Source organism: Amblyraja radiata, unplaced genomic scaffold (assembly GCF_010909765.2).
Source record: "Amblyraja radiata isolate CabotCenter1 unplaced genomic scaffold, sAmbRad1.1.pri S96, whole genome shotgun sequence".
Lineage (NCBI taxonomy): Eukaryota > Metazoa > Chordata > Chondrichthyes > Rajiformes > Rajidae > Amblyraja > Amblyraja radiata.
In genome coordinates this window covers 62632-86077 of record NW_022630178.1, presented here as the reverse complement: position 1 = coordinate 86077, position 23446 = coordinate 62632, and positions in this window count along the sequence as shown.

Genomic DNA, 23446 nt, shown 5'->3' with positions numbered 1-23446 from the left:
TCGCCACACATGGGGGTTCTGAGCAAGGTGGCCAAAAATGACGGCCGTAGGTGGCGACGTTCTCTCGGAAATCGCAGCACAGATCGCCAAAACCGGTCAAGAACAGAGTTTTAGTAATATAGATAGATATTTGTATATTTGTGATTATTTTGGTAAGTCATGCTCAATTATCTGTTCGACCCTGCGGAGTACTGTAGAGCGGGGAGATCGAGGAGTTTACGTCATATATCTCTGAATTTGGAGTCGCGGGTCGTTAAGATTGTAATGCAGATCTTGGCACAATGTCTTTCGCTAGTTACTACATTGAGTGCAGATGATGGGACGTTATATAACAGTTAACAAGACGTTTGTGAGGCCGCGCTTACTTGCAGTTCACATACCGTCCACTGGGTGTCCCCGTCATTCATTAGCTCGATATTGCATAACAGCCAGGAATTATTCTCCAGGAATAGATCAGTGTATCATAGTTCATGAGTCTGAAACAGAACTTCGAACGGCTCGCTTCGGTTAATTATAAATTAAGTGTTTTATTTAAAGCACTTGATACGTGTGTTCAAAATGATACCCAAACGTGGACAGCCCTTGAAAGACAATGAGAGTAACTATCTACATAATCTCAGAGAATCTTACAGTCACAAAATAACGATGTTATTTATAGAGTTATAGTCAAATCAGCAACTAAGAACCAGAAGTCCACGTCACGCAAAATGTCCAACCGATCTAGCCCAACTTACCCACGACTGCTCCATAGCCTTCCAACTACTTCAATCCATATACTCGTTGAGATGTCTCTTATACATTGTAATCGATGCCATCTCTTCAGCTTCCTCTTGCAGCCATTCAACCTCACCACAGCTGCCTTTGTAAAAAGTGTTGCCTCTCAGTAACTTCTGAATCTATCCACTCTGGCGTCTTCCAGCTTTAGACTCCCCAGGCTTGGAAAAACTACATTAACTGTATACCGTTTCCCTGCCCCTGATGATGAAATATACCTCTGTAATGTCACCCATCAATCTCCTACTGTCCGGAGAAAACGTTCCAACCTGTCCCTGCTCTCCTTAAATCTCCAACTCGTCCGCCCCGGTAACAGTTTTATGATTGCTACCTGCGCCATTTTGAATTTCATGTATTCCTTCCAATCGCCGGACGACCAGAACTGCGAATTGTAATCCAAGTTTGGTCTCAAATATGATGTGTATAGTTCGGGAGACCACCTGGAATAACAGTTCACTAAGTAACCGACCGGGTAATTCACCTCTACCATCGTGTCGGTGGTCTACATAGTACCCAAAGTCAACGCCAATGTGGCTCTGGACAATAATTCTCCGTCATGTACTCTCTGTAAGCACCAGACCCTGATGACCTGCTCATCATCTGCGGTGACTTCAATCAATCGTACTTCAGAAATGCACTGGAAACTAAAATCAGCATATCCCCTACCTCACAAAGGGCGTCAACATTCTGGGCGACACCACCATGTATTATATGTCCACGGTTCAAGCACAGCAACCATACTCTCAAACGCAGGAAGACCAAGGAACTGACTCTGTACTTTGGAGCAGGAAGTATGTGGTCCCACAAACCAGTCTAGAACGACTTGGCGATGGTGGAGAGAGGCAAAAGCTGCAAATTCCTGTGTGGAAGTCATTGAATATCTTTCCTTGATCCAGTACATTGATGCAATTTGCATTGATGCACGTCTACTCCCTGAAAAGATTGCGGATATCGGTATGTCGTCGAGTATTCTCTTCAACTTCCACAGGTGTACAGTAGAGAGCATGTTGTCTGGTTGCATCACGACATGGGTCGGCAACCTGAATGCCAGGAGCGAAGGAGACTGCCACATGTGATTAACATTTCCCAATCCATCACGGGTACTGACTACCCCATCATCGAGGAATCTACAACAGTCGGTGCCTAAAACATTGCATCAATGGTCGATAGAGTGCACTTAGGGGTCTGAAATATATTCACATCAACTCCATCCCAATTATTTTGTACACGGCAAACGAGCAGGAAACTGAAAGAAACGGCTCAGAGTCCGAATCCGCACAAACGCAGAGATGTTGAGGTCCCCGTGTGTGGATTGTGTTGAGCAAAACTTCATTCCCGCTCATTCCCGCTCATTGTAATTCATACTGAACCAGTGTGGTGTCCGGTCACTTTACCTGGTGGTTTATAACATTGCTACCGAACCTGCTAGTCAGTGATGCCGAAGATTCACCTTTCATCACTTGGTCCGTAGCCCTGTGGACGAACACTCCAAGTACGTATCTTATTGTTTCTAGGAGATACCGCATGCAAACGGGCTTTTTGGCCCACCGAGTCCGCGCCGATCAGTGAACGCCGTACAGTAGCACTATCCTACAAACTAGGCTCAACCTGTACCTCTTTGGAGTGTGGGGAGGAACCGCTGCTCCCGGAGATAACACCTGGCGGCGCCTGGAAGAACGTATGAGCTCAGTGCGGATAGCATCAATAGTCAGGATCGAACCCGGGTCTCTGCCGTTGTGAGGCAGCAAATCTGCCGCTGCGCCACCATGCCACCCCGCTGTTCAATCGTGAAACGTTGCTGCCTCTCCCACCTTCTTCGGCATCGTGTTCCATTCTACGCCACATCTTGTGTGGAAAATTGTCCTCGTTTCAATGAATCATCTAATTATCCGCATATTTTGTCTCCCTTTCGACGAACGGTATTCCCCCGACACACTATACAGAAGATCTGAGATAGAAATACTGTATGCAGCGCAGAATGTACTTAGAGTAGGTCGGGCAGTTACCGAATCTGATACCTTGTCCACTTAGGCACATGTTGAGTATACTGACGTGATACAGACACAACGTATACAAGGGCGGCACAGTGACACCGCTGATATTGTTGTTGCCTCACAGCGCACGAGACCGGGCATTTGTCCTGACCTCGGGTACTGTCTGTGGGGAGTTTGTACATTAGCTCTGTGACCGCGCGGGTTTCATCCGGGTGTTGTGGTTTCTTCCCATATCACAAACATATGCGAGTTTTCAGATTAATTGGACTGTGAATTATTCCGATTGTGCAATGAGTGTGTGAATGCGTACGTGTAGCTGGCGTAACCGGATGAACATTGATCGTCCTCGTGGAATCTGCGGGCCTGTGTCCAAGCTGTATCTGTAAACTAAACTAAATTAATAAAACACAATGCAATAACACAATGCCAGCATCACATGGTGTGCTCACGGGGAAAGATTACGGAGAGATCCATCACACAGGGAATGAACGCACCCGGCACATCTTACAAAGTTCGATCATTCAAATCTTGCTCGCTCACCGATTCGCCAATAACTGCTGATTGATTAGTAACACACTCCAAACAAGAGAAAACGTGAGTATTTACAATGTAATTCCAAAATCTGCTTCCACTTCCTACAATTGTTGGATGTTGCCAGGACTAGTAGGTCTTGGCTCAGGGAGAGGTTGAGTAGGCTGGGTCTCTATTCCGTGGAGCGCAGGATGATGAGGGGTGATCTTATAGAGATGTACAAAATCATTATGGGAATAGTTCAGTTATATGCACAGCATCTCTTAAACCCAGATGAGGCGAATCGAGGTCCAGAGGATGTAGATTTAGTAGGTTTATGACGGATAGCTTTTTCACACACAGTTTAGTGGGCGTATGCTACAACCTACCAGAGGAGGTAGTTGAGGCTGGGAATATCCCATCATTTAAGAAGTATATGGACAGGTACATGGATAGATCATGTTTGAAGTATATGGACCAAATGCAGGCAGGTGGGACTGGTGTAGCCGGTGTGGGCATGTTGGGCCGAATGGTCTGTTTCTTCGCTGTAGCACTCTATGATTAAATGCTTATATGATTGACTTACGAATCGCGACGTATAACTTCGCCTAAATTTGCGAGCTCCAATACAGCCGCCGCATTGAAAAATCGAACCCCGTTTTCTGGTGGGACCTTCTGGAAATCAAACTAGGAATCCAGTGAGGAACTGGTTGAGTTCAACAGCCCTGTTATTCCACTACGTGTCCACTAGAGGGCTCGCAGGATTACGCCAGTCTATTCCCAGTCTGAAGAAGGGTTTCGGCCCGAAACGTCGCCTATTTGCTTCGCTCCATAGATGCTGCTGCACCCGCTGAGTTTCTCCAGCATTTTTGTATACCTTATTCCCTCTGAATCCGGTTAATGTCAGACATGCGCTGCTCACCGTGTGACTGGTCGAGTGTTAGTGTCAGGATCCATCCACTCACCGCGAATCGTCGGACGATAAACAAACGACTCAGTGTGTGATTAATACGATATCAGCACGACGTTAACCCACACACGTTAGTTTGGGACAAATTAGGGTGAGATACATATCAAGGTATTGCCTTCGGCAATAGAGGTCGATTGGCAGGATGTTGTAATCAAGCAGCTTTTTCAGCAACAAAGGAGGTCGTTTGGTCCCTCGTATGCAAATAGTCCAAAATGTGAATCTTTGCGCTGGTCCGTGGCCCTGCGCTTGACAGGACTTCAAGTAATAATAATAATACATTTTATTTATGGGCGCCTTTCAAGAGTCTCAAGGACACCTTACAAAAATTGAGCATGTATAGGAAAAACATGTAAGGGGAATGAAATAAATAGTAGAGACATGACTAGTACACAAAGTAAAGACAGAATTCAATACAAAACACAGCATGAGGCAATTAATGCACAGATGAAAAGGGACGGGGACGTGGGGCTAAGGATAGGCAGAGGTGAAGAGATGGGTCTTGAGGCGGGACTGGAAGATGGGGAGGGACACGGAATTGCGGATCAGTTGGGGGAGGGAGTTCCAGAGCCTGGGAGCTGCCCTGGAGAAGGCTCTGTCCCCAAAACTGCGGAGGTTGGACTTGTGGATGGAGAGGAGACCGGCTGATGTGGATCTGAGGGACCGTGAGGGTTGGTAGGGGGAGAGGAGGTCAATGAGATATGTGGGGGCCAGATGGTGGAGGGCTTTGTAGGTGAGGACCAGGATTTTGTAGGTGATCCGGTGGGAGACGGGAAGCCAGTGAAGTTTTTTGAGGACTGGAGTGATGTGATGCCAGGATTTGGTGTGGGTGATGAGTCGGGCGGCTGCGTTCTGGACCAGTTGGAGTCGGTTGATGTAGGTGGAGCTGATGCCAAGGAGAAGTGAGTTGCAATAGTCCAGTCGGGAGGAGATGAAGGCATGGATGAGTCTTTCAGCAGCAGGCGGTGTGAGAGAGGGTCTGAGTTTGGCGATGTTGCGGAGATGAAAGAAGGAGGTTTTAATGACATGGCGGATGTGAGGCTCAAGGGAGAGGGTGGAATCAAAGATCACGCCAAGGTTGCGGGCCTGGGGAGATGGGGAGACAGTGGTGCCGTCGATGGTGAGAGTGGGGTTATTGATTTTGCTAAGTGTGGCTTTGGAGCCTATGAGGAGAAATTCTGTCTTATCGCTGTTGAGTTTGAGGAAATTATGTTGCATCCAGGTTTTTATTGCTGACAAACAGGAGTTGATATGGGAGAGGGGGGGGGGTTGTGGGGGGATTTGGTGCCAAGGTAAATCTGGGTGTCATCAGCGTAACAGTGGAAGTCCAGATTGAAGTGGCGGAGTATCTGACCAAGGGGGAGGATGTAGATGATGAAGAGGAGGGGGCCGAGTACGGAGCCTTGGGGAACGCCTTGAGTGACTGCGGCTGTAGCAGAGGTGTGGTTGTGGAGAGAGATGAAGTGGGATCTGTTGGAAAGGTAGGAACGGAGCCAGCTGAGTGCAGAGCCTTCAATGCCGAGGTCCTTGAGTCTGGTGAGCAGGATGTTATGGTTCACTGTATCGAAGGCTGCGCTCAGGTCGAGGAGGATGAGGATGTTGAGGGAACCAGTGTCAGCAGAGGTGAGGAGGTCGTTGAGGACTTTGAGGAGAGCAGTTTCTGTGCTATGGAGGGGGCGAAAGCCAGATTGGAGTGGTTCAAGTAGGTTATACGCAAGGAGGTGGGAATGAAGTTGTGACGCAACGATACGCTCCAGGGTTTTTGAAAGGAAGGGGAGGTTTGAGATTGGGCGGTAGTTAATGAGAGAGGAGGGATCAAGACCAGGTTTCTTTAAGATTGGTGTAACGGCAGCAGTTTTGAAAGCGGAGGGGACAATTCCTTGGGACAATGAGGAGTTGAAGAGATTAGTGAGGTAGGGGCAGAGTACGGGGAGGCAGGACTTCAGCAGGGGAGTGGGGAGAGGGTCGAGGGAGCAGGTGGTGAGTTTGGAAGAGCTGATGAGTTTGGAGATTTCAATAGGGGTGACCAGGTCAAACTGGGAGAGGAAGCAGTGTGGAGGAGGGGTAAGGAGGTCAGTGGAGATGTTGAAAGGAGGGGCCGTGGTAGGTGGTGGAGTAGATGCTGAGGAGTCGGGTACAGGGGATAAAGATTGATAGATGGTGCTGATTTTATCAGCGAAAAAGTGGAGGAATGAGTTGCAGAGATCCGGAGTAGAGGTAGGGAGAGTGTTGGCTCGAGGCTTGAGGAGGTTGCCCACTGTGGAGAAGAGGGTTCTGTGGTTTAGGCAGGGATCGGTGAATATGGAGGAGAGGTAGGCAGATTTTGCAGCAATGAGGGCATCTTTGTAGTCAGTGAGGTGGAGTTTGTAAGCTTCAAGGTGGACTGTGAGAGATGATTTTTTTATTAGTCGTTCGAGTTGGCGACCAGTCTGTTTCAGTTTACGAAGTGCAGGTGTGTACCAGGGTGAGGATGTGTTGAAAGTTACGGTTCTTGTTTTGAGGGGGGCCAGAGTGTTGAGGGAGGTAGACAAGGTGGAGTTGAGATGGTTTGTGAGATCATCAGGTGAGATGGGGGTTGAGTCCAGTGGGAGAGTGGTGGAGAGCAGGTCAGAGAGATGGAGGGGATCAATGGATTTTAGATTCCGGAAGGTGATTTCTCGGAGGAAGCGGGGGCGAGGTGTCGGAGAAGGGATGGTGAACCGTATAAGCTTATGATCAGAGAGGGGGAAGAGGCAAGGATGGAGGTCGAGTACCGGTTGATTTATGGAGCAGACCAGATCAAGGATGTAACCTTTGTCATGGGTGGGAAAGGTGACGTGCTGAGAGATAGAGAAGTTGTCCAGTAAAAAGGCGAATTCAGATGCGAGCTTGCAGGTGGGGGAGTCCATGTGAATATTTAAGTCACCAAGTAGCAGCAGACGTGAGGAGAGGGATGAGGCAAGTGTGAGGAGTTCAGTGAAGTCAGATAGGAAGGAGGGGTTTGGTTTAGGTGGCCGGTAAATGAGGATGACTGTCATGGAGGAAAGGGCTTTGAAGGCGAGGAATTCAAATGATGCTACTGGGGGGAAGGTGAGTTCAGTGATACGAAAATTCTGGTTAAAAATAACAGCGAGGCCACCTCCATGGCGGGAGTACACATCTCACTGTTCTTTAAACGTGCTAGGATTCCCTCCCCTCTTGCCTTCTAGGCCAACGAGTTCCCATAAGATGCCCCTTCATGTGTCAATGTATTTTCCTTTTCATTTTCAATCATTTAATACAATCTCTAAATACCCCCCAATTACTGACACTTTAAGAGTCAAGGATTCATAGTGATAGACTGTGGAAACAGGCGCTTAGCCCAACTGGGCCCAACCGACCAACATGCTCCAGCTACACAGGTCCCATCTGCCTGCGCTTGGTCCATATCCCTCCAAACCAGACCTATCCATGTACCCGTTTAAATGTATCTTAGTTGTTGGGATAGTCCCAGTCTCAGCTACTTCATGTGGCAACTTGTTCCATACACCCACCACCCTTAGTGTGAAAAAGTTACCCCTCGAAATCCAATTAAATATTTCCCCCTTAATATTGAACCTATGTCCGCTGGTCCTCGATTCCCCTAATCTGGGCAAGAGTGTGAATCTACCCATTATAGACCTCTCATGAATATCTACACCTCTATAAGGTCACCCGTCATCCTCCTACGCTACAAGGAATAGAGATCCAGCGTACTCAAACTCCCCCTCTAGCTCACACCCTCTAGTCCTAGCAGTATCCTCGTAAATATTCTCTCAACCTTTTCCAGCTTGACAATATCTTTCTTATTACATGGTGCCCAGAACAGAACACAATATTCTAAATGCCTTGTCACCAACGTCTTATACAACTGCAGCATGACCTCCCAACTTCTATACACATACTTTATCGAACAGTTGAGATTTAGTTACAGTAGATTGTGAAGAAGGCACCGAGTGTGAGAGCGGTGGTTACTGAATCAGACTTACTTCCCCATTAAAACGTATTGAGGGTAGTGATGTGAGACTTACACGAGATACACAAGGTCGTCGCAGTGGCGAAGGTAGTAGAGCTACTGAATCACAGCGCCAAAACTCCGGGTTCGATCCTGTCCTAAGGTGCTACCTGTTTCGCGTTTGCATCAACTGCTTGCCTCCCTGTGAGTTTCCTCCAATTGCTTCGGCTTCTTCCATCCTCCCGAAGACTTTTGGCTTTGCAGGTTACATGCCTTCAGTGATAACACCCATTGTGTGCAGGGAGTGGATGCGAGCGGGGTGTAACTTACAAACATTCTTAAGGGGTTGGACAGGCTAGATGCAGGTAGATTGTTTCCGATGTTGGGGAAGTCCAGAACAAGGGGTCACATTTTAAGGATAAGGGGGAAATCTTTTAGGGCCCGGATGAGGAAAACATTTTTCACACAGAGAGTGGTGAAACTCTGGAATTCTCTGCCACAGAATGTAGTTGAGGCCAGTTCGTTGGCTATATTTAAGAGGGAGTTAGATGTGGCTCTTGTGGCTAAAGGGATCAGGGGGTATGGAGAGAAGGCGGCAGGTACAGGATACTGAGTTGGATGATCAGCCATGATCATATTTGTAGTGTCTTAATAAAGACTTAGTGAAGGATTAAAGACCACGTCTAAAAACATCTACATGGTGTCAGAAGCGTTTAATCTGCGCCTCTCGTATATCGGGTTTTATTTTGCTTTTTGAGTGTGTGTGTAGTGATGGCTTCGTCTTGTCGCAAGCCTTCTCCGTTAGTCTTTGACGCCGACATCGCGGAGCGATGGGACACGTTCGTCATGGACTACAACCATTATGTGAATATTGCACACCGCAATGACCCTGCTGCTGTCAAAGCATCGCTGCTATTGAACCTTGCTGGGCCTGATGCCATGAGGCGGGCTAAGTCGTTCGTGTACAGTCCTGCGGTCCTGGGCGAAGATGACCAGATTGCTGAGCCAGCCGAGTCTCCTGACGACCCGGTGTGTCTGTTGAGGAAGTTCACTGAAATTTGTGACCTTCCCTCGAACCGCATTTTGGAGCGGGCTCGGTTTTTTTCTCGCAAGCAACAGCCTGAGGAACCTGTGGAATGTTTCATTGCCGACCTCCGCTATCTAGCTCAGCGCTGTCGTTTTGGTGAGTTGTGTGACCAGCTCACGCGGGACATGTTAGTTACTGGCATGTTAGACCAGAAGTTGCGGGCTGATTTATTACGGAGGCCTGACCTCACGTTGAACGAAGCTGTGCATGCTTGTCGCATTGCTGAGGTTGTTACTCCGTTTTGTGGGGAGAGAGGATCTGGGAACCGTGCCGTTAGCGTGGCTGCTCTGTCTGTGCCGCGGCGGCCACCGAACAGTTTTAAACCACTGAAGAAGGTCTGAAGAAGGGTCTGAAGAAGGGTATGGGGAAAAGGCAGGCACGGGTTATTGATTGGAGACGATCAGACATGATCTCAATGAATGGCAGTGCTGGCTCGAAGGGCCGAATGGCCTCCTCCTGTACCTATTTTCTATGTTTCTATGTTTCGGCCCGAAACGTCGCCTATTTCCTTCGCTCCATAGATGCTGCTGCAACCGCTGAGTTTCCCCAGCAATTTTGTGTACCTTTAGTTTTAAACCACAGCCTCGCCCAGCTCCTGCCCCTCGCCCTCAGAGTGGCAGGAAGTGCCCCAATTGTGGGTATGGACATTTGCCACAGTCTCTGTGCCCTGCTTATGGAAAAGCCTGCAACTATTGCAGAAAACAGAACCACTTTGCAGCGGTCTGTCGTTCCCATGGGAACGTTGCTCAGCCTACTCGCCAGGTGTTCAACAATCTCCAGAGGATCGAAAGTGTCCTTGATTCTCAGTACACCGAGGAGTCAGCCCCCGAGTCAGACTCCAGCATCTATATGGGGGATGCCAGTGTTTACGCTCTGCTGCACAAACAGACTCGACTCCACGACCCATCGGTGCTTGTTACTGTTAATGACAAGACCTTCACTGCGAAGTTGGACACTGGTGCCAAGGTCAGCGTAATATCAACATCACTCTTCCACCAGATAAGGTCTAATGAAAGTTTGACTGCAGACCATTCTGTGCTCCGAGCGTACGGAGGGGAGGAGCTGACACCTGTGGGGAGGGTAACTTTCCACTGCAAGCTGCAGAAAACATCTCGTGACCTGTCTTTTTTTGTGTTGGATTGTGATTGTGTGCCTCTGCTGAGCAATCGAGCATGCCAGGATCTGGGTCTGGTTGCTTTCGACAGTACAGTCCATGAGGTGAGCGCGGTGCTGGACCCTGTCTCTGAATACCCTGATCTCTTCGATGATCAGCTCGGTAAGCTGCCGCTTGTATATAAAATTACTGCTGACTCCTCCTTAACTCCTGTGTGCCGTCCGCCTCATAGGGTCTCTTTCGCGATGAAAGACAAAGTTAAAGCAATGCTGGACAACATGGTAAACTTGGGGGTGCTAGAAGCTATCAGTAAGCCCACGAGCTGGGTGTCTACGATGGTTGCCACTATAAAAAAAAGGAAGACTGAGATACGGGTCTGCATCAACCCGAAGGACTTGAACACTGCCATTAAGCGGCCCCACTACCCTATGCGGACTGTCGAGGATGTTGCCGCCCAGGTTGGTCAAGCCACCGTATTCTCAGTTCTCAATGCTAGGAGTTCCTTTTGGCAGGTTCCACTGCACAGGGAGTCAACTGGTTTGACAGCTTTTGCAACGCCATTTGGGAGGTACAAGTGTTTAAGAATGCCTTTTGGGATAAGCTCGGCGAGCGAAGTCTTCCAGCGCTCCATGGAGCAATTGTTTGCTGGGCTGCCATGTTCCATCATTGTCGATGATATCCTCGTTTATGGTCGGGATGTCACGGAACACGACAGAAATCTCCGACGGGTCCTCGACCGGGCTCGCCAGATAAACCTCAAGCTGAACCCGTCCAAGTGTAGGTTCCGGTTGTCTGAAGTGTCGTATGTCGGCCACATCTTTACCTCTCGTGGCCTGAAGCCTGACCCAACAAAAACTGCTGCCATCTCCGAGTTCCCTGCACCTGTTGATGTCGCTGGCCTGCAGCGGTTTCTCGGTATGGTAAATTATCTGGGTAAATTTGTTCCGTGTCTAAGTGAGCTCAGTGCGCCGCTGCGCCTCCTGACAAAGAAGGATGTTGCCTGGTCGTGGAGTCCGCAGCACCAACAGTCGTTTGACGCTTTGAAAAAAATGCTGGTCAGCACTCCGGTTCTCCGGTTTTTCGATCTCCGACTACCAATTGTAGTGACCTGCGATGCCTCCCGTTTTGGTCTCGGTGCAGCCTGCATGCAACTATATGATGGAGATTCTCTGCAGCCGGTCTCGTTTGCCTCTCGTACCATGACGGACACTGAGCAAAGGTATGCCCAAATTGAGAAGGAGCTCCTTGCTGTGGTGTTTGCGTGCTCTAAGTTCCGGGACTTTCTCTTTGGGGTTCGGTTCACGGTGGAAACAGACCACCAGCCGCTGGTTACGATATTAAACAAACCCATTCATGCTGCCCCGGCCCGTCTGCAGCGGATGATGCTACAGCTACAGCGGTTCGATTTCAACATTGTGTATAGGAGGGGTACCGAGATGCATGTTGCCGATGCTCTGTCGAGGGCACCTCGGTCCTCCTGTGCCCAACATCCATACGAGCAGGAGGACCTGCACGTGCTGAATGTGAATTTTGTTCCTTCAGAGCAGCTGCGGTGCCTGCTCGAGCACACTGCTGCCGTCCCTGACTTGCAACAGCTGTCTGCTGTCATTCTGCGCGGGTGGCCCCGCAAGCCTGCCTCTCTGCCTGCTGGCGTGCAGCCCTTCTTCCTGGTTCGGGATGAGCTTGTGGTTCGGGAGGGTATCGTCGTGAAAGGTCACAAGGTGGTGATCCCTGCCTCACTCTATGATGCTTACTACTCTGCTGCTCGTTTGGGGCACCCGGGCGCTGACGCTACAATTGCTCATGCTCAAGGGCAGTACTATTGGCCTGCCATGGCCAAGTATATCAAGGCTCGAGTGGCGGCGTGCTCCGAGTGCAACTCCATGGCCCCTCACCAGCAGCGGCAGCCCCTGTTGCAGCAGCCGGCCCCCGACATGCCCTGGTCTTCACTGGCTGCAGATATTTTTGAGTGGCGTGGGAAGCACTACTTGGTGTTGGTGGACTCGTATTCATCCTGGTTTGAAGTGGACCTTCTTCCCACCATCACATCGGAGATGGTCATCGGCAAGCTGCGACGTCATTTTGCTGTCTTTGGTTCCCCGGTCAAGCTCCAGACTGACAACGGCCGTCAATTTACTAGCGCCGAATTTGATGCCTTCGCTACGAAATGGAACTTTACTCACTTTACTAGCAGCCCTGAATCCCCTCAGAGTAACGGGCTGGCTGAACGTGCTGTGCGCAGCGCGAAGACGTTGCTAGAGCAGTCTCGCTTGTCAAACTGCGATTTTTATCAGGGACTGCTAAATTTGCGAAATGTGTCTAGAGACGGTGTTTTGGGTTCACCTGCTCAGCGGCTCATGTCCCGTGTCCTCCGGCCGCCAATGCCGATCGCTCAGCAGTCGCTTGTGCCGGCGGTACGCCAACCTGATACGGTCCACCGCCGTATTTCTCAACGCCACGAAATCCAGCGCCGGTCCCACGACAAGTCTTGCCGCCCCCTTCCCCCCCCCCCCCCTCCCCCCTCACGACGGGTCAGGTTGTCCGTTTGCAGTCACCTACCGGGTTTTCCAAGCTTGCCACTGTAGTAGGAGTGGCGGACTCACCCCGTTCCTATTTAGTAGACTACGAGGGCACTGTGTACCGTCGCAGTCGCCAACATCTGTTAGCTGTCCGGGAGCCTGCGCCCCCGCTTCCATTCCCGGAGCCTCCCTCTCAGTGGCTCGACTCTCCTCCTCGGTTTGTGCCGCCTAGTCCTGTTGTTGTCCGTGCCCCTACCGTGCCTCTAATGGTGCCTCCGAGTTTTGCCTCCCCGGCTGGCACGTCACCTCCACGTCTTTCTCCTACTGATTCTTCTTCTTCTTCTTCTTATCCGCCTCGGCATTCGCCATCTAGCAGTCCACCGGTTTCTGGCCAGTCTCCTGTTTTTCTGTCTGATCCGCAGTCCCCACGTAGTTCTCGGCCTCTGCCTTTCTCTTTGGGGGAGGGGAGTGAGGGTGATGGTGCTGTACGGACCCGCTCAGGTAGAGTTGTCCGGCCCCCTGATCGGTATGGCGACTTTGCTTAATATTGTGCTGTTTGATTAAATGATGCTGTTACTATGTTGCAGGCTTGTATAATTACCCTGCTGCTGTTTATTCTACGGGAAAGGATGTAGGTGGTTATGCATGCAACCAAATATGTAGTTGCCTCATTACCATTTGACACTCCCACCTTAGGTAGCATAACTGTAGTATCTGCATGCACCCTCCCTCTCTTGGTTCCAGTACGTGTGTAGACCAGTTGTGGTCAGTGCTGGGACGTGTGGATGTAGTGTCTTAATAAAGACTTAGTGAAGGATTAAACACCACGTCTAAATACATCTACAATATTGAATGGCGGTGCAGGCTCGAAGGGCCGAATGGCCTACTCCTGCACCTATTTTCTATGTCTCTATGTTTCTATAACGTTTCACCAGTGTAATGTATTCATACATATTCATGTATACGTTAATGAGTTGATGTTCAAAATAAACAGGGGATGTTGGGTAGTAAACCTCTCTCTCGTGATCCAGGCAACCTGAGTGTAATTTGTTACTCATTCTGGCGTCCGGAATATCACACAATTGGCGACGAGGATGGGATAGAATTTGTGAACTCATCCTTTGAATACAATGCAGGACTGTTGTGCAACATGCAGTATTGTTTAACGTTTTAAACAGTAAAAACGGAGTGTGTCGCAGTTGTTTGCGAGCTGGACACGATAGGCCGCAGATCCTTCTCTGCATGGGACTGTAGTTTAAAACAGCAGCTGGACAAATCGTCGATAGTTTGTCAAGCTCTCTCTATGTTGTGTCTGTGTGGCAAGATGTCGTCCTTGGGTTTGTGTAAGATTCTTTTTGTCGAGTTGCTCAAGCTGAGCCTTTGTACAGCTAAATTTTAGGTGAATTGATACACCAGAACAGACAGGAAATAGGATATTTTTAACGGACAAAATAGAAGAGAACGACACGATGCAGCGTCCACGGGCTATAGAGGAAACCTTGGCAATTTTGACAAGTGGAGAGAGACGTCCATGTGGAGAGAGCAAACATGTTTTTCACGGCATACAACATAATGGTGAAGGAGACATAGTGGCTGCAACAAATAAGGCCCTTTGCGAACGCATGAAAGCGATTCTGCTCACGGAGATCGGTCCTGAAGTGTACGGCACACTCGTGAATCTCCTTGCGCCCTTAATGTCAAAACACGTGCCATTCAATTACATTATAAAGAAGTTGGAGGAGCACTTCAACCCAAACCCTCTGGAAATTGCAGAAAGCTATACATTTGGCACTATAAACCAGAAGCTGAATAAGACAATCAATTATTACATGTTTGCCTTGAAAAACGTAGCTTTGCACTGTAACTTTGGAGTCTTTCTCGGATGCGCACTACGTGACAGATTTGTTTGTGGTCCAGTGGATGAACGAATTCAGTCCAAACTCGTGAACACTCCAGATCTTACAATCGAGAAAGCATGCAAGATTGGCAACAATGCAGATGGCATCAAAGAATGCTCGCGAGTTTCGTCCACCATGGACTGCAATGGCCGTTTACAGTCACAAGGCTATGGTCAAAGCAAGAGGTGTTAAACCAAAACCAAAGTATGGCGAGTTCAGCCAGTTGTTATCGTTGCAACGGTAATCACTCATCCCAATTTTATCAGTTCAAAATGGCCAAGTGCTATAACTGCTGGAAAATAAGGCCATATCACCCCAGCATGTCGGGCCAAGCATAACACAGGGAACCAACAATCTGCGGGAATCAAGCGCAACACCAGAAATTAGTTCACAACCTGGAGATGAACTCAGATAGAAATGAACTTGGGTTGTAGGCAAACAAAATAGATAGGCCTACAACCAGCCAATGCAAGGACATTCGTACGAAACTATTGATGAATGAACAGTTAAAGGATACGTGTATTGACGCGGCAGCAGATTGTTCGGTCATGAGCAAAGACCTGAACGAAACACAGTTCCCACAAACACCATTGTTTGAGAGTAAGGTCAAGCTGAGAGCCTACTCGGGCGAAGTTTTGGAGACTTGTGGACAAATGAACTGTAAAGTTCAGCATTATGGTCAGTCAGTAACACTGCCCATCATAGTGGCCAGCTACAGAAATAAACCAACCCTCCTTGGAAAGGATTAGCTGATTAGATTAGAGTTAGACTGGAAGAACATTTTCAGAATCGATTTGTCCAAATCACGTCATGAAAACGTTACAAGCAAACATGCAAACATTTTTGCTGACTGGTGCATGCAAATAACAGGGTAATCTGCACACATTCCACTTAGGCAAGATGTGAAACGTATTTCATTGTCGACCAAGACCTGTACTATATGCACTAAAGCAACAAGTGGAGGTTGAACTCGACAGATCGTGGCCTAACAGCAAGGATCGGCGCGGCCTTTCCCGGAGACACGCCCGGGGCTTCAGCGGCAGGCGCAGCGTGGACTCGGCGTGGAGCGGGTGAGCCCTCGCTAAGGCTCGCTGGAGGGGAGCGCTCCGTTTCGCTGGCCCGCGGCAGCCGGCAGCCTGAAGCCGCGGTCTGCACAGCTCCAGCTGGCGCGGCGTCTACAGCCCGGGATCCCTCGCGGGGGACCCGGGGGTAGAAGAAGCCATCACTGCCGGCCCGCGGCCAACTTCTACCGCGTGTCCGGCATGGACTTACCATCACCCCTGGAGGGGAGCTTCGACCACCGGCCCTGTGGTCTGCGGTGCTTCTGGCTGCGGCGCGGCGCGGCGGAAACCTTAAATCTTCGTCCGCCGGCCTGCGGTCTACACCAGCCTGAAGCCGCGGTCTCCGGTGGGGAAGAGCCGATCCTGGACTTACCTTGGCTTTGACTTTGTCCCTTACCATCTGGACGCCTGCAGCAACGGCTGCGGAGGGTGGCGGTCCCCGACCACGGGGGAAAATGGAGGAGGTCTGGCCAAGTTATGTGCCTTCCGCCACAGTGATGAATGCTGTGGTGGATGTTTGTGTTATATTTTTATTGTGGTTGTGTGTTCTTTATTAATGTACCGCTGCTGACAACACAAAATTCCACCGACCCTGGTTGTGTGGCAATAAATGCTATCAATGCTATCAATTCAATTCAATTCAATTAGGGCGTAATGGAGTACTTGTGAAGACAGGCCAGAGTAACTGGGCAACGCCAATTGTGGCCGTACCCAAGGCCGACAAAACTTTTCGATTATGTGGTGACTACAAAGTCAGTCAACCAAGCCGTTGATGACAAATAACATCCGTTACCAACCTCGCAAGATCTTTACGCAAAGTTAGCGGAACAAGAGACTTCACTAAACTGGACTTGTCTCACGCTTCTGACCAACTCAATGTTGACAAGGAAAGTCAGCAGTACGACCATCAACACACATAAGGACTTGTATTCATGTACAAAGCTGCCTTACGGTGTGAAATCTTCCCCAAAACATTTCCAGTCTGTGATGGACAAAATGTTACAAGGCATTCCACACTGTGTGTGCAACCAGGATGACCTGTGATATTCACAGAAGGCATGGTAGAACATCTAGAAATCGTTGAGCAAGTTCTCACACGACTGAACTGCCACAATGTCATACTGCGAAAACGTAAATGTACATTTGCACAGTCAAAGTTGGTCTACCTTGGACTCAAAGGAGATGACAACAGACTTCGCCCCGTGAAGGCGAAAGTTGAAGCAATAGTAAATGCTCCAAAACCCAACAATGTGTCAGAGTTACGATCATTCCGTGGGATGGTGCAGTTCTATGCACGATTCCTTCCAGATGTAGCAACTGTGCTAAAGCCACTACATCATCTGCTACATAAGATGTGAAATGGACGTGGGGAAAGGAACCGCAACGCGCATTTGACATCTGCAAGGAGACCTTGACAAGTGACAAACTTCTTGTTCACAGCGATACGACACACGAGATGAAACTTGCTTGTGATGCTTCAAGTTATGGTGTAGGTGCAGTGATCTCCCACATAATGAATGACGGGCAGGAAAAGTATATTGCTTTTGCATCCTGCACCCTGTCATCGAGTGAACGCAATTATGCGCAGATAGAAAAGGAAGCACTCAGCATCGTGTTCGGAATCAAGAAATTCCATCAGTTTCTTCTCAGCAGACCATTCACCCAAATGACTAATCACAAGCCGCTACTAGTGATACTTGGTACCAAGTCAGCTATACCTTCCATGGCGGCATCAAGGATGCAGCGCTGGGCAATTTCGCTGTCCGAGTATATCTACATCGTTGAATATAGAAGCTACAAGTGAACCGCAGTTGCAGATGCGTTGTCCCAGTTGCCCCATGAGAACTCTGACGTGGGAAGTGAGAACTCAATCTACACACTGAACGTTGTAGATTAAGACTTTCCAGTGACTGCAACGGTAATTGTAGCAGAAACAAAGAAAGACACTGTGCTGGTGGGCCTATGAACAGACATTGAACAGATGGACCGAAATCCATAGTGGATTGAACTCAGTTCTGAACTCAGAGCTGAAGCCTTTCCATAATCGACACCATGAATTATCATGTGAGCAGGGGTTCAGTAAGTGGGGTTACAGAGTGGTTGTACCAGAGTTGTAGACAAACAAAATTAAGAAAGAACTGCATGCCGAACATCCAGGCATTGTAAGCATGAAGTCAATTGCCAGACGTTTTGTGGATTAGCCTGGTATTGACAGTGACATCGAGTCATTGGTGAGCAAATGTAGCGCCTGCCAAATTGCTGGAGTAAACCACCAAAAACACCACTGCAACCATGGTCATGGCCAAGTAGACCTTCCCAGAGAGTCCGTGGAGATTTTATTGAAAAGGGTAATGATCACTTTCTGGTGCTGGTAGATAGTCATTCCAAATGGATTGAGGTTAAGCATATGGGGCCATGCACTGCATATATCGTTTGTGTATGTGACGAATAAACTTGACTTGACTTGACTTGACTACTGAGCGTACCATAGATGAGCTGAGATGCATTTTACATGCCATAGTTTACCGGAAGAACTTGTTTCTGATAACTGTCCACAGTTTCGTTCAGAGCGGTTTAAAGAGTTCATGCAGCGGAACAAACACGCACCTGTTTTCGCATACCACCCAGCTTTCAACGGGGCAGCGGAAAGATATGTTAGAGTTGTCAAGATGCTTTAAAGAAACAGGTTTTGCAGTGTAGTTCAAAGCTCAGCATGAGGCATCGTTTGGCTAGTTTCTTGCTGAACTACAGAACCACACTACACACAACAACAGGTTACTCACCCGCTGAACTGTTGATGAAGAGAAGGCTAAGAATACGCCTAAGACTTGTTCAACACAATTTGATCTTGAGAGTTGAGCAAAAACACCATTTTGACGCCCACCTCTAAAAGAAGAGGTACTTCAAGCCAGATGATCAGGTTCGTGTTCTCAGTCCTCCCAACCAGTCCTGTCGAGAAATATGGGATGTCGGGAAAATAGTGGAAGTGTGTGGAACAATAAGATGCTTAGTTGAAGTTGGAGATAGGAACAAAAGTGTTCATGTTGATTAAATCATTCTAGCCAAAGATTAAACAAAAACTGAGCATGAAGTCCTAATCCCTGAGTCTTTATCTGAAAGTGAGTTGGAAGAGACCACTGTGATTGAAACACAAAGTTCAGTTACTACAGACAAAGAAATGGATCCCTCTGGTCAAAGTCAGGGTACTAAAACATAGCCAAACAAGCCTGCAGTTGAGTCAACACCTAAAGCTGTTACACCTGTTACTGCTAGACGATCAGGCAGGATCCGTAAACCAGTAATCAGTTTAGGTTTCTAAGTTAAGTAACTCACTGTCTAGGTAAAGCGAAAATGTGTAAATATGTAACATAAATATATTATGTTTATCATTTAATATTTCATGAAAACTGGTTTAAATCAAGTATCACAACAACAAACTTGTAACTGTGTAATTAGATTTAATTCTTAAAAAAGGAGAGCAGTGTAATGTATTCATGCATATTCATGTATATGTCCATGAGCGGTGTTGTATATAAGCAGGGAATGTTGCGTAACAAAACCCTCTCTCGTGATCCAGGCAACCTGCATGTACATTTTTATCCATTCTGCCGATCTCAATATAACAATGGACAGTACAGATTTAGATTGATATGGACATCACGCGGGTAGGTGGGACTAGTATAGCGATGACATGTTGGCCGTTGTGGGCAGATTGGGCCGAAGAGCCTATTTCCAAGCTGTCTATGACTATATGCCTGTCAGCCACTACTGGCTGCGATTTAAAGGAATAATCTCGGAGGCAGTCAGTTAAAAAATATTTCAAAATATCCATGGGGATCACGTTAACTTTAACAATATAGTCAGACCAAATAATATATGATTCTCGGTGTAGGAGTTGCCATTTTTGAGGCAAGGTAATTCAGCGAACGGGCATTTAAAGAACCGCTGTTGATGGAGCTGTGGACCTCTCAAAGCTTAATTATCACAGCGAACGCACACTTGATGTGGCTCTTGTCACTAATGTAGGAAGTTTTTCATGTACAAATATAGATGGCGAAAGCAAACGCAAAAAGTAGAGGGTTCGATATGCAACGCTCCATTTAGACATTTAGGATTTGATTCAACTTTGACAGATAAAGCCAAATCGGCTGAGGATGGGAGATGAAAGATTTGCAGGAATCGCGATGGCGGGTGAACACTTGTGCGGTGAATATTTGCTTTCTCCGAAGTGCCCGAACAATATTTCAGTGTTGTGGAGCATGACGAGAATAACCACGTGGTACTTCCTTCACAATATTATGCAACCAGAGCTTTGTTCAGTGACTTTGATCAACATGGATTTAACGACACACAACCGCCCCGCAGGGACATCCCCTTTCCTTCTAATAAAGGAACATTTTCCAGTCATCTATTCCATAATGAAATAAGGTATTCACCTAGGTGCCATTGGAGGATAAGCGGTGACATGCAGATGAACGTATATGAGATTTTTAGAATCATATATGAGATTGAAAAGATATACTACCCGATCCTGGCTATTCTCGGTGTTCCGGGTAAGTAATGAGAGCTGTCGTTTACGGTGTGAATATTTGAGTATCTGACTGTTTGTCTCTCGAAACTCCCTCTTTAATTTCAAATTCTGTAATTACATTCTGCCGAGGAATTATTGAGGCGCGAGCGATTCTTGCTGTGACAGACACTTTGAACATCGCATTTTACAGGATTAAACGAAGTGAGATCGGCAACTTCTCGGTGTTGGCATTGGTTAATATCGAGCACATTCACGTTGTGTTGCGTCCATTATGACCCATGGTCCAGTTCCAGCTGAAATGATGGAACGTACAAAGTCACAGTATGATGGGGCAAATGCTAAATGTTAAAGGAGTGCCGGCCAATGTTTCAATTCAGTGCCCTTTCACTGGGTGATTTCCTGGCTTACAGTAAGTGGGGCAGCAGCTGTGCCGGCCAATGTTTCAATTCAGTGCCCTTTCACTGGGTGATTTCCTGGCTTACATTAACACAGCCGGCTCGGTTGAATTGCGGAGAGCGTCTACAACTGCAGACTCAATGGAATGATTAAACATCTCGAACCGAATCATGCTTCTGTCGAAATCATCCCAGTCTTCTCTTTGCATCAACTGACATTTTCTCTGGTTACATTGGAATTAAAATCTGCGTTCCAGATATAATTTCATGTTTGCCGTTTAGTTAGATTGTGTGATTTCAAAAAATTAATTTGAAAAGAATGTTCCACCGCAACGTGGTACTGTGGGATGTACTTCACAGCGTGAGGAGAACGGGCTTTGTTACCTCTCTATATGATCTCTGGGTAACAGAAAGTTCCACCGCACCGTGGTACTGTGTGATGTACTTCACAGTGTGAGGACAACGGGCATTGTTACATCTCAAAATGATCTCTGTGTAACTTGACAATTGTGCAATCGTTTGATATCACAGTACTCCCTCCTCAACTGCAGATCTACTCCAAGCTCAAATATACCATAAATCACACATTCCCTTCAGATAACGTCAATAGGCACCATCTGAGTGAATTGCAAAATGGAAGTTAATCGATACTTACCAACTGCATGCTAAACCAATCTGATTCACGCCAATGTAATTTCGGGTCTTGTCCTATACTGAACCACAAGTCTGGGGTAATCTACACGCATTCACACAACATAACCGACCGCGTTGTTGCAATAGATGTTTATATTCATCAGTGCATTGACCATATCGTATTATTAACTGTATTCATTGAGACCCATAACATTGTTCTTTGCTTCCGGAATCACAGATGTAATGTTGAAATCGTTGATGATCTTCATCCAAGTAAAGTGTGTTTGTTCACGGCGTTTAACTCATGTAAAGCACATAATGCGGAGTTTGCAATCACCTTGCCCTTGAAATATGATCATTGTGTTTGCATCACAGTGAACCTGGTGACAATTGTGGTCCTGTGTCGAGGAAAGTGTGATCTCTCCAGATGTGTGACCCGCTACCTGGTGGCCATGGCAGCGGCGGATCTACTGGTCATTATCTTTGACCTGATATTGAGACAGATTCCGATTGCTCATTATATAACATTTGTGAAGTTAATTCCCCTGTGTAATATCCACGCCGTCCTGCTTTACGCAGTGACCGACTGTTCTGTGTGGTTCACCGTCTCATTCACCTTTGACAGATTTGTTGCCATCTGTAGCCAACAGCTGAAGCATAGATATTGCACCGAGAAAACGGCGACTGTGGTTCTGGGCACGGTGAGTGCATTGAGCAGTGTAAAGAATGTTTTCTGGTATTTTATGTACACAGATTGGTACAGGTTGGCGAATACTCCATGGTTTTGTTACATGGAAATACGTGTTATGGTTTCACTGACCTGGACAACGATTGAGTTTCTTCATTATCTTCTCACCCCCGGTGTCCCGTTTGTATTGATTCTGCTGCTCAATGCTTTAACAGTTAGACACATTGTGGTCGCCAGCAGAGTCCGCAGGAGACTCCGAAACCAGAAAAATTCGAAGAGCTCCAGTGATCCTGAAATTATAAATCGAAGGAAATACGTGATATTTTTGTTATTTATCTCCGGAAATTTCATTCTGTTATGGTCGATATTTTCCTTGTATGTAATAAGTAGACGTTTGTGTTATTTTGGAGCTTGTGCCCTTGACCTTCCTACTTTTGTATCGGAAATAGGATTTATGCTTCAATTACTGAGCAGTTGCACTAACACGTGCATATATGCCGTGACACAGACGATGTTTAGAAAGCAATTGTTGACTGTGTTAACATATCCCCTTGCTCGACTGATAAGATTCATTAAACACTGAAAAATGATGAAAAGCGGAGCATTTAAAACATCATAATCAAATATTGGAATCAGACCTGTTGAAATGCATTACACAAACAGGTTCGGCACCCAATGTGACCGCGCTAAGCATCAACCATCTACTTACACTAATATGACATTTATTATATTCTACATACATTGGATTAATCCCAGTGCCCTTCCCCACAATCGAAATTAAGCGGCATAATCGGGGGAATTCATAGGCCGCACAACGTCCACATTGTTTGTCATTGGAAAGAGGGAGGTAACGGAAACTTTCGAGATAAGCCGACGTGGTCACAGAGAAAAATCGCAAAGTTCACAAGCCAGCAGTCTCCTACCATAGCTTCGTTGCAAAAACATACATTTAGTTGGATACTGCTTATCCCATGTGTTCACTCTAGTTATATCTAGCGTTGTCCAAATCAGTGTATATCCCCACGTAAAGTAAATTAAATAATTCTAACACTGTTCGGTGGGTAGCCCGACTCAGACAGTTTCTGTACCGTCAACAAACTTCTTTCCTTGAACTCCATGGTTAATTTCGCATGAAATATCATTATTCAGTGTGAGCGATCAGAGGAACACCAAGGCTGTGGAACCGGCAAATTCACAGACCAGCCAAACGACACGTTTACCAAATATCCGCTTCACTCCCCGACTCATTTCCGCCGATGATTTACCAGTGATCGTGGTTTTCATTTAAAACAGCGAGGATGGCCAAATAAGAGATGGCACACA